At 45.9% G+C, this 15830-nt stretch overlaps 1 protein-coding gene across 2 annotated transcripts in view; it reads right to left on the bottom strand.

Moving 5' to 3' along the window:
- ERICH2 (glutamate rich 2) overlaps positions 1-15830 on the bottom strand; it is a 670025-nt gene that overhangs the window by 538639 nt on the left and 115556 nt on the right. The window lies entirely within an intron of this gene.

Raw genomic sequence — 15830 nt, 5'->3', positions numbered from 1 at the left:
GGGGAGAAGGGAGTTCAGGAGAAGTAACGGGTCTCCAGTACAACATGCAGAACTGCTCGGGAAATTGATTGAAGCACTGAAACATACAGGTGGCCAGGACCGAATATCTTTAGGGAAGAAGGGGTCAGGAGAGAGAGAGAGAAGGAGGACCGTTTCAATACAACATCAAAGGTTCAGATGATAGAGTTGCAAGGAGAGGCCCTGAAGGAGGAAAAAGACTTGTGGATACAGAGAGGGTGTTCCCATTCACCAACTGACTTGATCTGGAGGCAGAATAGCACGGGGAAGCCTAAGATGCCCAGAATATTGCTACTGGTATCACTATAACAGCCACACTTTCCTGCCCACGTATCCAAAAAGAATATAGCAGCAGAAATAAATGAAGGGTGGTATGTAGAACATTTACAGGAGCAAGTGTCAGAATATACAGGACATTGTGTGATCCGTCAACAGTTTTTGTCTGGTCATACTTTAAAGGACTGTGAAAGGGACATTGCTGCAAACGGAAGGGCCCTTCCGGCATTTGCATATTGACTACGTTGATATGCAAGATAGATGTGCCTCTTACAAGTACACGATCATTGTCGTCTGTCCATTGTCACGTTGGCTTGAGGCAGGGCCTTGTGCAAAAAATTATGCCAAGTCAGACACAAAGTTCCGAGTAAGGGAGGTGTTTGCAAGGTGGGGGGTTTGTTATGAGATAAAGTCGACAATGGCCAGCACTTTGCCAACAACCTTTTCCAAGGAACTAACTCACCTCCTGGGAATAAAACACAGGCAGGCAAACAGGATGGTGGAGACTAAACGGCTTGCTTAAAGAATGCTTAGAAAGCCAACCTCCTCAGTGCCAAAAGTGGCTTCATTGCCTCCCATTAGAGATTTTTGCTCTTCGCAACTCACCCGGTGCGGATCACCACTTGACTGTTCATTAAATTTTAACTGGTAGGAGGATGCATACGCCTATCCCTCCTGCACGTTCAATTTTAGATGATAATACAACAGCAGAGGTTCTAAGAGCAGAAAGGAAAAAGTACTTTACTGAAATTACCAATATCGTCAAAAGACATTTCCCGCCAGGTTCAACATGTCGGCCAACCAACACTGAAGAAGAGACAAGTGCCCACAGAAATTAGGACTTTACTGGGATAACATTTTTGTCTATAATGCCGTACGGAAGTGGAAGGGTACTAGGTGTTGTGGTCCCTACAATATACGCAATGCCCACAGCTGTAAAGGTTAAAGAAAGGAGGGCATCGACCCATATAAACTATGCCCGCAAGGCCAACAGCAGCGGGCGGAAAAGGAAGAGAGAAATGCCACTTAATCAGGAGTATGACTCAGCTATCATTGACTTTATTTTCAGCTATCAGAATTCATAGAAAGCCCGCAAATGAAGAAGATAATAAGCAAGGATAGCTCATCCTGGGAGGATAGCTCAGGGGCAACATGCTCGTCTTGGAAGCAAGACGAAACAGAGCACCACAGGTTTGATCCCCAGGTCCGCGCTTAGAAACCTCTGGGTATTAAGCACGTTATAAATAACCTATCATATCATATCAAGCGAGCAATGGGGGGAGAATAGGAAATATTCTAAGTTTGATAAAAGAATAATAGTGGTAGGATTGTTCTGTTTCTTTGTCTTCTGTCCTATGGGCACAGTAACTAAGATTTGCAGCACGTGGGAAAGAGGGATGGTGCAGTGCCGTGCAGAAGGGCTGGTGGGATATGATTAAAGGGTAGTGAAGAACATAAATAGGGAATGTAAAGGAATATGGGATGTCATGCTTTGACATGGATAGATGAAAAATACTGCCCAGTTTACATAAAACCGCTCACGCAGTATTCTCTGTGTTTCGAGCAACCGGGGCGATCGCACTGGGGGTGATCACTGGCTGCGGGAGGACGATGAGCATCTCAGTGTTGCCGAAAGGGACAGCAGCAGTGATGGACATCTAGTGGGCCTGCGGGTCCAGAGCATATGTCCAACTACCTCCAGACTGAGGAGGAGTATGTGCACTTGTGACCCTCCACAGCCCTACTTTGGCCGAGCCGCAGGCGGATTTGTTGCTGTTCAATGAATTCTCAACCCTAAGAAAGAAGAATAAAGAAAAAGAAATGAAGGAGGTGAGAGATGAGCCAAAACAAATGACAAGGAAGAAAAGAAACAGTAACTACATATATGCTGAATCAACACAGAGCTTGGACGCAATTCCACAGCATTTAAAACTGTTTGGCAAAACATCCGTGTTCTTCACATCTCGCCTGCTTCCCGCGGTGCAATCACTTAACAAAGCTACGCGGCTGCATATACCCCGGTATAAGGTGCTCCAGTTGGCTAACACAACCGAAAAAGGACTGAACGCAGTACGAGAAGAGCTCTGTGGCCTGCGCTTAATGGCCCTGCAAAACAGAAACCGATTCATTCTTGACTTAATGACTGCAGTGGAGGGTGTTGTCTGCCACAAAATAGGAAGCAGCTGCTGCACCGCAATACCTGCTAACGATGCCACCAGTGGGACACTCGCATAAACTGTTGAGGAGATGCATACCTTACATAAAAAAACAGTCCGAGAAATGCATGACACCATGTCGGAAAATTGTCTCAATTCACTATTTGCCTCAGTGCCAGAGTGGCTAGCAGCAATGTACAAAAAAACTGCCCCAGTACTCGTTGTGATGCATGTTGCCATCTGTTTCGGTCAGTGGGTCATTGGCCGGTGCAATTGTCGCAAGAGGAAATTGTAACGCTCACCTGATTCCCGTAGAGGCGCCGGTCTTGACTGGGCGTATACCGTATCTTCAAAGGTGATGTGTAACACACGGCTGGCTCTTTGGGCTGGACCTCTGTGCACTGTATGTCTGACTCGAAGGGTAAGATGTCTGCAGATAGAAAATATGGGATTAAGGAACTGGGTTATTGAATGTCTCTCTCTTCTTCCCTTTCTCTTCTCCTGTAGAACCCCAAAGGTTAACGCTCTCACCTTAGGTAAGTGAACGCCGTGCTCTCCATCTGCCTCGGGGCAGGGTGCTGTAACCAGTTTCTTCACTGGATAAGGGGAGCAGGCCTCTTGACTTCAGAGGACTGCTATCCGTCGTTTACTGCACGAACGGTAAGTGTCGAGTAATTCTAATGTCTTTAAAGTCTTTAGTAATGATGTTTCTTGTTTTGCAGGGTTCCGGCGATGGCGGATGACGGGCTGAAGTGAGTTGAAGATGGAGCCCGTGTGATGAATAGAAGCGCCTGGAAGCACGTAAGTAAGCGCTTGTGCCTGCTTCACGATGCGCTCTAACTGTCTTTTTATTTTGCAGGTACAAGTTCGGAGCGGCTGCAGGGTGCCGGAATACCCACTGGGTTAGATGTGGAAAGGAGTAATGGCACGTGAGTATTAAAGTTCCCCAATGTCTTTAAACGCACCTTGTTTTGTCTTTCAGATGCGGGATGCAGTGCCGAAGGCCTACGGAGCGTGCGAAGAGTTGGTAAGCTTTTGTCTTTCAGATGCCGGAATGCAGTGTGAAGACCTCCGGAGCGCACGAAGAGTAGGTAAGCCTTTGTCTTTCAGATGCCGGAATGCAGCGCGAGGCGTTGGTGACAGCCGATGGACCAGGTAAGTGAAGAGCTGTCACTGAAGACCGTAATGCTAACCTGTTCTTTCTTGTCTTTATAGGTGTTGCTGAAGACTGGATTCAGGATGGTAAGCCTTTTTCCTTAGGCCCAGGATCAGATGCAGAAGACACGATGAGCGTTCTGCTGCAGAGGATGCAGAATAACGCAAAGCAAGATTCATCCATCGGGTGTGGTTTAAATAGCCTCCTGTAGTGCTTAGGTGTCTCCTTCCACAGCCACGCCTAGGTAAGAAAAGAGTTCCTGCTTTCCAGAAGAGTTCCAGTGTTCTGAATCTAGGGAGTGGCTCCTGCCCCACCCAACAGGAAAAGTAGTTCCAAACAGAAGAGGATCAGAGGCTCAACTGGCAGGCAAGTAAGTAGCATGGTCTGCTGCAGGTAAGTCCACCCAAGCATTATGAGCCCGGCGCTTCCAGCGCTGGGACTGGGCATATTTATGAGCCTGGTGCCACTGGCGCCAGGACTGCGTCCAAAAGGTCCCAATTGGGACTGGTTGGCACTCGGAACCTGGGTTATGGATCTGCTTCCAAGGGAGTTGGGAAAACCCTGACCTTTTGGAAGCAGAGATCATGACAATACCCCCCCTCAAGGCCCCTCCCAAACTGGCCTTCTCCGGGGGTTTTGGCTTGACAGGAAATGTTCGGTGAAATCTTTTGATTAGGCGAGGAGCGTGGACATATTCAGCAGGTTCCCAGGATCTCTCTTGGGGGCCGTAACCTTTCCAGTCAATTAGGTAAAATAGTTTAGATTTGGAGATCTTGGAGTCCAGAATGCTTTTGACTTCAAACTCGAGCTCTCCATCAACTAGGATAGGTTTTGGAGATTTAGTTAGTCGGGTTTGAGGTTGCACGGGTTTTAATAGAGAGACGTGGAAGACCGGATGAATCTTCATGTGCGGGGGCAAGTCCAACTTGACCGCTAGTGGGTTTACTATGGTAGTGATGGAATAGGGACCAAGGTATCTTGGGTTGAATGTGCGTGGCCCTTTTAGAGGTAGATATTTGGTGGATAACCAGACTTGATCCCCTACTTGATATTGTGGGGCTTCCTTCCGATGTTGATCTGCTCCTTTCTTGTATTGTTCTTTAGCCCTTTGAAGGTGAGAAACAGCTTCCTTAAAGGCTTGGGTGATTGTAGAATGCAGGTAGTCTACTGCTGGTGTTTCAAGATCTTGGAGGGGATCCAACTCCGAGGTTCGAGGGTGACTGCCGTACAAAAGAAAAAACAGGGTTTTCCCAGTTCCCGAATGGACTGAGTTATTGTAGGCATATTCGGCTATCCAAAGGATGTCTTTCCAAGTTTTTTCAGTTTGTTGCAGCATGCAGCATAAATACTGTTCCAGAGTTTGATTGGTCCTCTCGGTTTGTCCGTCGGTCTGAGGGTGGTGACTGGTCGATAGTCTCACATCAATTTGAGCCGACCGACAGCAACTTCGCCAAAAATGAGAAATAAATTGACTACCTCGATCCGAAATTAGAACCGAAGGAAAACCGTGCAGTCGGACGATGTTTTCGAGAAATTCTCGGGCCAGAGTTGCTGCTGTTGGCAAGCCTTTGAGCGGAATGAAATGCGCCATCTTGGAGAATAAGTCCACGATTACTAGAATCGTATTGTATCCGGAGCATGGAGGTAGATCGGTGATGAAGTCCATAGAAAGCGTATGCCAAGGGCGAGGTGGGATGTCAATAGGGCGTAAGAGGCCTGCTGGTCTTTCCTTTTGACTCTTGTTTTGGGCACATACTCCACAGGACATTATAAAGTCTCTGATATCTTTTTTCCAAGACGGCCACCAGAAGTAGCGCTTGATCTTTTCTGAGGTCTTGGCCATACCGGGATGTCCTTCCATTAAAGAATCGTGATAACAAGAGATTACTTTTTTCTGTAAATCTGTGCTGGGTAGGTATAATCGTTCTTGGAAATACAATAAGTTGTCCTTTACTGCAAAGTCCTTTCCCTGCAGATGCCAATTCTGTATGTCTGCTGGAGTTACAAGTTGCCTGGCTTTATCCTTAACTTCCTCTATGGATTTTGTGGTGATTACACCCAGAATTCTTTGTTCGGGAATGATTGGTACAGGTTTAGGGTTGATCAAGTGTTCTTCCACTCCCATCCGAGAAGGGCATCAGCTTTACCGTTCTTTGTACCGGGTCGATAGGTCATTATGAAGTCAAACTCGGCAAAGAATAATGCCCAACGGAGTTGTCTAGAGGATTGTGCTTTTGCGGTTTTCAAATATTGCAGGTTTCGGTGATCCGTAATCACAGTAACGGTGTGTCGGGCCCCCAGCAGATAATGCCGCCAAGCCTTAAAGGCAGACTTGATAGCCAGAAGTTCCTTGTCAGTAATCGTGTAATTGATTTCAGGAGGCGAGAATTTGCGGGACCAAAATGCCACGGGATGCAACTGATTGGTTACCCGGTCCTTTTGTGATAGAACTGTCCCCATGGCAAGGCTTGAAGCATCAGTTTCCACGATGTAGGGGAGTTCGGGGCGAGGGTGTTTTAAGATTGCTGCAGAGATAAATTTAGTCTTCAAATCCTGGAAAGCTTGTTCCGCCTCGGTAGACCATTCAAAACGTTTGTTTTTCTTTAACAAGGCAGTGATGGGCTGGACTATTCGAGAGAATTCGGGGATAAACCTGCGGTAAAAGTTAACGAAGCCTAACATGCTTTGCACACCTTTTACGGAGGATGGTGATGGCCATTTGAGAACTGCATCGACCTTCTTTGAATCCATACGCACTCCGCCAGGTGATAATATGAATCCCAAGAATTCAACTTCAGTCACGTTGAAAACACATTTTTCCAACTTAGCGAAAAGTTTGTGTTGACGCAATCTTTCGAGGACCATTTTCACATGTTTCCGATGTTTCCGATGAAGAATAAACAAGGATGTTGTCAATGTAAACAACAACACACACATCTATGAGCTCTCTGAGGACATCGTTCATAAAATATTGAAAGGCGGCCGGGGCATTGCAAAGTCCGAAGGGCATGACCTGATATTCAAATAGCCCATATTTGGTGCGGAAGGCCGTCTTCCATTCATCGCCCTCTTTTACTCGTACCAAGTGGTAAGCTCCTCTAAGATCCAGCTTTGTATATATGCATGCTTTTCTGACTTGGTCCAGGAGTTCAGGGATCAAAGGTAACGGATATCTATTCTTAACGGTGATCTGGTTCAGGGAGCGATAATCTATAAAAGTTCTAAGGTCTCCTTCCTTTTTTGGAACAAAGAACAAAGCTGAAGAAGCAGGGGACTTGGAAGGACGAATAAACCCATTTGCCAGGTATTGATCCAGGTATTGTCGAGGGTGAAGGTTCTCAGGCTCGGTGAGGGCATAAATTCTACTACAAGGAGGAGTAGATCCAGGTATCAGGTCTATCTGGCAGTCATAAGACCTATGAGGAGATAGAGAGTTAGCCTGATCCTTCCGGAAAACATCTTGGTATTCTAGGTATTCGGGAGGTAACTGGGGAGTCTCTGAAGAAATTGCTGCCAGTGCAACACCAGGTGGAGGGTGACAAGTAGAGACACATTCTGGAAACTGGACCATTCTTGATCGCCAATCGATCAGAGGATTGTGTTTCTCTAACCAAAGTATTCCTAGAATAATCTGAAACTGAGGGGCCTTGATCACATCGAACATGATCTTCTCATGGTGTCCATCTTGACTTACTAGCGTCACCTCTTGAGTGGTATGCGTTACTGGCCCGGAGGCTATCTCCGTACCATCCACCGTAGTAATGACGTCCTTTACAGCCTTGGGACAAAGAGTTAGATTCATCCTCAAAACCATTTCATGATCCACATAATTGCCGATGGCACCGCTGTCGACGTAAGCTTCAATTGCATGTAATCGATCCGGATTATCAGGGCTAATGAGGACCATAGGTATCACGAAATGTGAGGTCACGGAACTGGTTTTCACGCTCGGCAAGAGGACCTCTATTCTTGTCGGGCAAGGTCGTTTCCCTGCTCAGAGTTTGTAACTTTGGTAACTGCAGCTCCTACTGCCTTCTTGGCAGGTTTCATCGGACAGTCTCGAAGAAAGTGCCCTGAGTTTCTGCAATAGAGGCATAATTGCAACTGTTTTCTCCTTTCCCGCTCCTTTTGTGTTAGAGGACCTTTCAGACCCCCTATTTGCATGGGTTCCCCGGAGTCTACTCCTTTGGAAGGAGTTGGCGGTTTGGAAAATACTCGAGCATCAAACTTGGAACGATAGGCCTTCCTGTTCTGCAGTCTGTGATCTATTTGAACGACTAAGTCTATATAGTCCGAACAATCTTGTGGGGGATTCACTACTTGGGCTAACACATCTTTGAGCTCTCCACGTAGGCCTCTATAAAACAGCGTAATCCTTTAGTCCTCAGGCCATTGAGTTTCCACTATCAGTCTGTTGAAAGACGCAATATAAGCCAAAAGGTCTTGATTACCTTGTTGCAACGAAAGAAGCTCATTTTCCAAGGCCTGCCCATGTGAATGTCTTGCGAACAGTTTTTCCATACTGAGCTCAAAAGCTTGAAAATCATGGAGGACCGGATCATCTTGATTTACTAGAGGGATCGACCAGTCTGCCGCATTGCCACTAAGGTACGAAAGCACGAAAGCTACTTTAGCTTTTCAGTTGGAAAGGCTGCTGGCCGGCATAAGAAATGCAACCGGCACTGATTGATAAATACTGCAAACCTCTTTGGGTCACCAGAAAATCGTTCGGGCGGAGCCGGAGGTACATTCCCAGGTAGGTTGATCTGCACTGGATTCATAGAGGATGTAGAAGGAAGATTTCCCCCAGATGCGGGTAACGGGGTCTGTCCGGCTTGTGACTGTAGCAATTGTCCAGCGAGATCATCTGTTCGCTCCTTGGAAATAATCAGTTCCCTTCTTAGAGCGTTCGTTTCCTGACGGGCTGCATGCACTTCTGCCCTTAGTTCCCCAAGTAACTGGGCTAGCTGGTCGGTATCCGAGGTTTCCATAGCGCCTGGACGGGAGTTTTGTGGTAGGCTTTGCGTTCTGTAACGCTCACCTGATTCCCGTAGAGGCGCCGGTCTTGACTGGGCGTATACCGTATCTTCAAAGGTGATGTGTAACACACGGCTGGCTCTTTGGGCTGGACCTCTGTGCACTGTATGTCTGACTTGAAGGGTAAGATGTCTGCAGATAGAAAATATGGGATTAAGGAACTGGGTTATTGAATGTCTCTCTCTTCTTCCCTTTCTCTTCTCCTGTAGAACCCCAAAGGTTAACGCTCTCACCTTAGGTAAGTGAACGCCGTGCTCTCCATCTGCCTCGGGGCAGGGTGCTGTAACCAGTTTCTTCACTGGATAAGGGGAGCAGGCCTCTTGACTTCAGAGGACTGCTGTCCGTCGATTACTGCACGAACGGTAAGTTTCGAGTAATTCTAATGTCTTTAAAGTCTTTAGTAATGATGTTTCTTGTTTTGCAGGGTTCCGGCGATGGCGGATGACGGGCTGAAGTGAGTTGAAGATGGAGCCCGTGTGATGAATAGAAGCGCCTGGAAGCACGTAAGTAAGCGCTTGTTGCCTGCTTCACGATGCGCTCTAACTGTCTTTTTATTTTGCAGGTACAAGTTCGGAGCGGCTGCAGGGTGCCGGAATACCCACTGGGTTAGATGTGGAAAGGAGTAATGGCACGTGAGTATTAAAGTTCCCCAATGTCTTTAAACGCACCTTGTTTTGTCTTTCAGATGCGGGATGCAGCGCCGAAGGCCTCCGGAGCGTGCGAAGAGTTGGTAAGCTTTTGTCTTTCAGATGCCGGAATGCAGTGTGAAGACCTCCGGAGCGCACGAAGAGTAGGTAAGCCTTTGTCTTTCAGATGCCGGAATGCAGCGCGAGGCGTTGGTGACAGCCGATGGACCAGGTAAGTGAAGGGCTGTCACTGAAGACCGTAATGCTAACCTGTTCTTTCTTGTCTTTATAGGTGTTGCTGAAGACTGGATTCAGGATGGTAAGCCTTTTTCCTTAGGCCCAGGATCAGATGCAGAAGACACGATGAGCGTTCTGCTGCAGAGGATGCAGAATAACGCAAAGCAAGATTCATCCATCGGGTGTGGTTTAAATAGCCTCCTGTAGTGCTTAGGTGTCTCCTTCCACAGCCACGCCTAGGTAAGAAAAGAGTTCCTGCTTTCCAGAAGAGTTCCAGTGTTCTGAATCTAGGGAGTGGCTCCTGCCCCACCCAACAGGAAAAGTAGTTCCAAACAGAAGAGGATCAGAGGCTCAACTGGCAGGCAAGTAAGTAGCATGGTCTGCTGCAGGTAAGTCCACCCAAGCATTATGAGCCCAGCGCTTCCAGCGCTGGGACTGGGCATATTTATGAGCCTGGTGCCACTGGCGCCAGGACTGGGTCCAAAAGGTCCCAATTGGGACTGGTTGGCACTCGGAACCTGGGTTATGGATCTGCTTCCAAGGGAGTTGGGAAAACCCTGACCTTTTGGAAGCAGAGATCATGACAGAAATCACGATATATAATGACTGCTAATAAAATTGATGAGGATGGGAATGAACTAGAAGAGCAGCCTCCAAGGATGAATGAGGGAGAGGACGGGTGCACGCTACCTAAATGGACGGGATTGTCTAATAATTAGGGATACACTGCCGGGGTATGAAGGAGGGGCCATGAGCACAGTAACTAAGATTTGGATGCCCAAAGAACTATGTAGGGAGATGATGGGAAAGAAGGTATTGAAAGATCGATCGAAGGGGGGAATGTAATGAAGGTGCCGATTCAGCTCCAGACAGCGGGGTGCACCTACCAATTGAGGGAGGGACTAAGCAGGATGGGCAGGGACACCTTCTACGGGGGAAACAGGGGCACTCTGGGAGCTGTAGTCAGCCTTTCAAACAGGCATGGAAGGGAATAATGGGATTGGGGTACCTTGTATATGACATCCGCACAAAAATAATGTATACACAAGTACGAAAAAAGGGGAAGCCCCAGGTAAATGCACTCAGTGGGGATGCAACAGGTTGGGGTTCACCCTGAAGGCCCGCTTCGAACACATGAACCGTGTGCCATGGCTTAGGGAGGGGGGACGCTGAACTGAAGTTGCACATCTCCAGCAGACCATAGTCACCGAGACAGCACTGGGTGATGTAATCAAGGTCGGCGAGCCAGTCCACGGCTGCTTTGGGAACTGTCAAGACGGCCTGATCTAGAGGAAAACTCACACAGTCCTAACTGGCCTCTGGTCAGAGGGTATGGGAAGGGGAGGTGGAATGGAGTTGCATTCCTTGAAGAACCAATCAGATGGTAAGTTCTGGTGTCACTGGGAAGTAACCAGCCCTCAGAGTTCCCACTACAGTGTTTGTGAAGGTCGCTATCTTGCAGGTGCCGGGTGAATGTCTCCCTTCCCAATAGTTCAGTGTGTCTAGTGTTCCTTCTCCTGTGGTGCTGACCAATGGCAGATGAATAAAGGACCGGAGTCAGCACAAATATTTTTTACTAAATTGCAAACTGTGTGCGGGAGGAGTGGGAAACAATGTGGTGCCACATGGGGAGGAGATGAGCTGGTAGAGGGCAGATCTGTTTGTTCCAATCTTGTTTGACTAACATATGTCTAGCTATAGGGAAATGATCTATTTCAACCAATAAGCTTGGTGGGAACTGCAAAGACGTGAAGTTTGAAGTGCAACTATTTACAACACCTATAGCTATTTATTCCTATGTATTCCTACCTTTACTGACAAATCTTGCAACTTTTGAAATGGCCGATTCCTTCATAGTGAATGATGTAGGTGTCTTACGGACCATAGAGTCGGTGTACACCCTTTTATTGTCATGTGCAGGGGGCTTTTGTTTTAGTGTGATCAAGTGCCTGGTAGGGCACAAAACGCGTTGCTGGCTGCCTCCTAGCCTGCCAATATATTTACAATATGAAACTGAAATAAAGAAGACTTCACCACAGACTGCTGATGCATTTTGTTTGCATTTTGCAGCATATTTCGTGCAACCCTGATGCTATTGGTATCTTTTTTAATTTCTTTCCATATCCATGGTGGTTGCCGTTTAGCCCGGGTCGGCACCCACAAAGTGAACCTATAGGTCTCCCGGATTACTGCATGACAAACTTGGAGATTTAAATCATGCGGGGCATTGCTACGCCATTTTTTGTCTTCTGTTTACAACACCATGAACATTTTATTAACATTCCAAAAATGATGTTCGCCGTGTGCCAGCGTGTCAGCTCTCATCAGCCAGTTCTGCTCCACTGTTCCATTTGATTTGTGCTCAGCCATCTTGTCAGGAGTATGGGGTGGTGGAGGCTAAAGAGGTGTTTAAATCTGAAAAGAGCTTAGTATTTGTACATGGGCTGGATAAATTACATTTCCCAGCAGCCCCTTGTCAATTTGTAGTCCTTACCGTGCACGTTGGCCAGCTGTCAGTAATTAACAACAGTTTATCACGGGCCAACGGCGCACAGCAGGTGTGGCTTATTGTTTCCCGAGGCGAAGCCATGCCGGAGGTTTGTGCGGTCCGCGCATGCCTTACATCAGGATTCCGTGTATGTGATCTCAGCAGCACACGGAGAACTACGTGGTCTTAGAAAGAACGAGCTGCAAAGCACGGGAAGTACAAGGAGGACTCGCTTGCGGGTCCCCCAGATGCACAGAAAAGTGCTCAATGATTTTGTTGCTTTCCGTGTGTTAACGTGGGGCAATATTTGCATATGAAAGACTTTGAGGAGTATATCATATGGGCCGAACTCTTTGATTAGTTCATGTTTAGGGATTACTAAATCTTTCTACTATGGAGGCAATAAGCGGTCAGGCCGTACAACATACAGCTTAGCATTTGGGGGCTGCTCCCTCAGTGTATATGTTTGTTGGAATCCATTCTCTGTTGGTGTTGAACTCAGACCTTTGGTCCTACATGTTTTATGAATGTTTATGTTGCTTCTGCTTGCCCAAAGGGCCATGTGTCATGTTCTTCACGTTAGGAATCATATCCCATGAGTTTGTTTCATTTACGGTTGCATACATGTATTCTATGTCCTGGTAATTACTAAATGTGCCTGTATTAAGGGGTTATTAGAGAGCACAATTACACTAGCTAAGGTCCTTATTCAGCCTGTATTAAGGGGGCATATTTGGCGATCTATGCGTGTGTTATGTGTCATGGTTTATTAGCTACATATTAGACAGTGTAGAGTTTTTCCCTGTGTTTCCCTCTATCCTACCCACTGTAGGCGTTTCCTAACCCTCTATCCGGTTTCCCTTAACCTCCCCTTCCCCGTCCACAACCTCTCCCTAACCCTCTTCCCCCCCATTGGCTGCCACGTGGTATCCTGTGTTTTGAATATCAGGCATCTGTGCCAACCACGGGTGAAGGGTCGACTTCATTCGGCTTCTGTGGTTCGGGGAGAGTGTCGACACTTCCCTCTCTTATGGTGTTTTTGACACAGCTGTAATAAACAGTTGTTACTTCTTGCCCAGTGGCACTTCATTTTGGACTACTTGTGGTTACTATTTATTACAAGCTTTTGGAGGACCACCTATACACAAGTATAAAATATACCTTTTCTTAAGCTGATTGCAATGCTTACCCCTGCCATATGGCTAATCGCGCCGTTCTACATTCATTGTTCCCAAAGTTCAGCAGTACATGAAAACTTCAGCAGTTCATTGTTCCTAAACTTTCCACACCATCAGCATTCTAGCTGACATTAGCGTTACTCACTCTTGAGTTCATGCGGATGACACAATACAGTGCTTTTGTAGTAATGCAGTTGACAGTAAAAAGTGCATGTCTCTTCAACAGTGTCCACAATGACGTTGTCCATCACATCGTGGCAAATCTCTCATGATAATTACAGAACCGTAATTTCCCACAGAAATTGATGAATGTATGCCATATGAACAGTACGAAACTTACATGCTTCAGCCATACACGCACAGCTACAGCACTTCAAGCTTACATGCTTCAGCCCAACACACGCAGCACTTATGTTGTTGTTGCTGCTGCCTCAGCTGTAGATCTGGACACCAATAATGTTGGTGCGCAATCTCAATGCTCCAACTCAAAGTAGCTGGAACCGATTTATGGGATTAATGCTTTTCTCATGGTCAGCTTTATGTGGCTTGCTCCCTCCACAGTTGGAAACAAAGACAATTTGTTCACATTAGCTCCTATAGGAAAGACTAGCAATATTGTTTGCAAAGAAGCATTATTGGTTTAGTTCATTAAATAAACTTCAAACATGGACTGAAGTAGGAGTTACCAAACGAAGCACGGGTACACCATATATTCAGTGAAAACACTTTGTTAAAAAGGGATGGTAAAGGGACGTTATGGTTGTGCTACGAGTTGCGCTACTAAAAACCTATCAAACTTGGTTATAAAAATACATTATGGTTACAAGTAAAACCAAAAAAAACCTGAAATTCACCAGTTATGGTAAGGTAAGCAACCATAACTCGTACCACCACCATGCACTGCTAAGACTAATACCTATGACATCAAAGATGACATCACAAATGTCATTCATGACATCACTGATGACATCACATGTGCATTTAGTATTTATGCATAGCCTCTACAAGTGATTGTCATTATAATGTTGGCAGAAAAATATTTAAAACATCATTGGAAGAACTATCATGTGCCAAATAGTTTTTGAAAGACACAGCCATACCTATCTACTCTCCTCTCAGGAAACAGACTTTCTGCCAAAGTCTCTCCTTACACATCACACCCAGTAAACCTTATTGACCAATCCCTTGGCCTGCACAGTCTCATTTGCATGCTTGCCAGCCCTAAAATCCCCATATGTAACATGCGCGATCCGCGGACAGACGCAGTGTCCGCAGAAAAATTGTGAAATCTGTGAAAGTGGGGAATGAAAATGTAAGCAGTGTACTCCATTTCCCTATTGATGGTGGCTCCGAAAAGAGCCTTTTTTGTTTTTTAAAAAAGTGCTTCTAAAGAAACACCTTTCATTGTGTTATTTATTTTTTCCACTCATGGGGTCTTCAAGCTTTCCCTATATTTTGAAATAACATAGCATTTCCCAATATGGATAAAGACGTGCCATCTTCTTTGAAATAATCACCATTAACAAAATCAATATTGTCATTATTACAAGACAACATCTCAGCTCTAAACAATAAAACAGACATGCCCTTGTTAACCAAACACATTGCACCATTTTGCTGGGGAGTGAAAACATTACAATTGTCCCATACTACCCTAGGCAACATTTCAAGAAAAAAATCACCTTGGCATTTGGAAGAACCACCATCACTGCCTGAACCAAGTTTTCAAGAGCACTCAACAAACTAGGAGCACTGATGTATCCCAAATGTACAGCACCCCAATGCAGTACCACTACAACTGGACTGTTACACATGGAGAAACTCTTACAAACTCCAACCACTGCCTACATATTGGAACCAGGCACAGTTGACCACAAAACCTCCACTCCTTCAAAACCAAAAATGCAGCCATATGTTTAGACATAGCATACCTCTCTAAACATTTACAAACAGATCTCCAACTAGCAACACCCTCACTTCCTTCACCTCTGCCATCTTCACTACACACAGCCTCTCCTCCTGCAAAGAACAACTTGAACACCTCAATGGCTAATCCCCACAGTCCCCTTTCCATGCTAAACTAGCAGAGAAGCCCTGGATGTGGCACGCCCTGTCCTCGAACAACCGCGGTGTCAGCGGACCCTGCAAAACAGGGGCAGCCCTTTTTCCCTTTCCACATCACTGTCTCCACCACGCTCTCATTGACTACACATAAGCAGTGACACAAACAACCACCAATCACATCCAAGAACTCTACATCTAACTCTCATCACAATTCAGTACTTCATATGAACTGTTCATCACTCTTAAGTACAAGTGTTCTGTGATTGCAAAGCACCTACAGCTAAAACGACTGTAAAACTCTTCAAGATTTCTCCTTCCAGATTCATCCACATCCACATCTACATACATCAATACTAACTACAGTTATGAATGTTTTGTTTACAGTACATTTGCAACTCTTTTATAAATGCATATGAAAAGAGTACCTACCATTGACCCTGCATAATCTGCAAAAAAGCATACTCATTTCTCCCATCTCATATATTCAAGTTCACTTACAAATCTGTCTGCTTTCCAAATTTTAATTTACCCATATTACTCATTGCAATGTCCAAACTGTTATTCTCTTATTTCCTTCTGTCATTTGTCACAACC

The sequence above is a fragment of the Ambystoma mexicanum genome, chromosome 9 (assembly GCF_040938575.1).
Source record: "Ambystoma mexicanum isolate Mex_15411 chromosome 9, UKY_AmexF1_1, whole genome shotgun sequence".
NCBI classification, from domain to species: domain Eukaryota; kingdom Metazoa; phylum Chordata; class Amphibia; order Caudata; family Ambystomatidae; genus Ambystoma; species Ambystoma mexicanum.
Note: the sequence above shows the minus strand (reverse complement) of the source record. Positions and strands in the feature narration are given on the sequence as shown.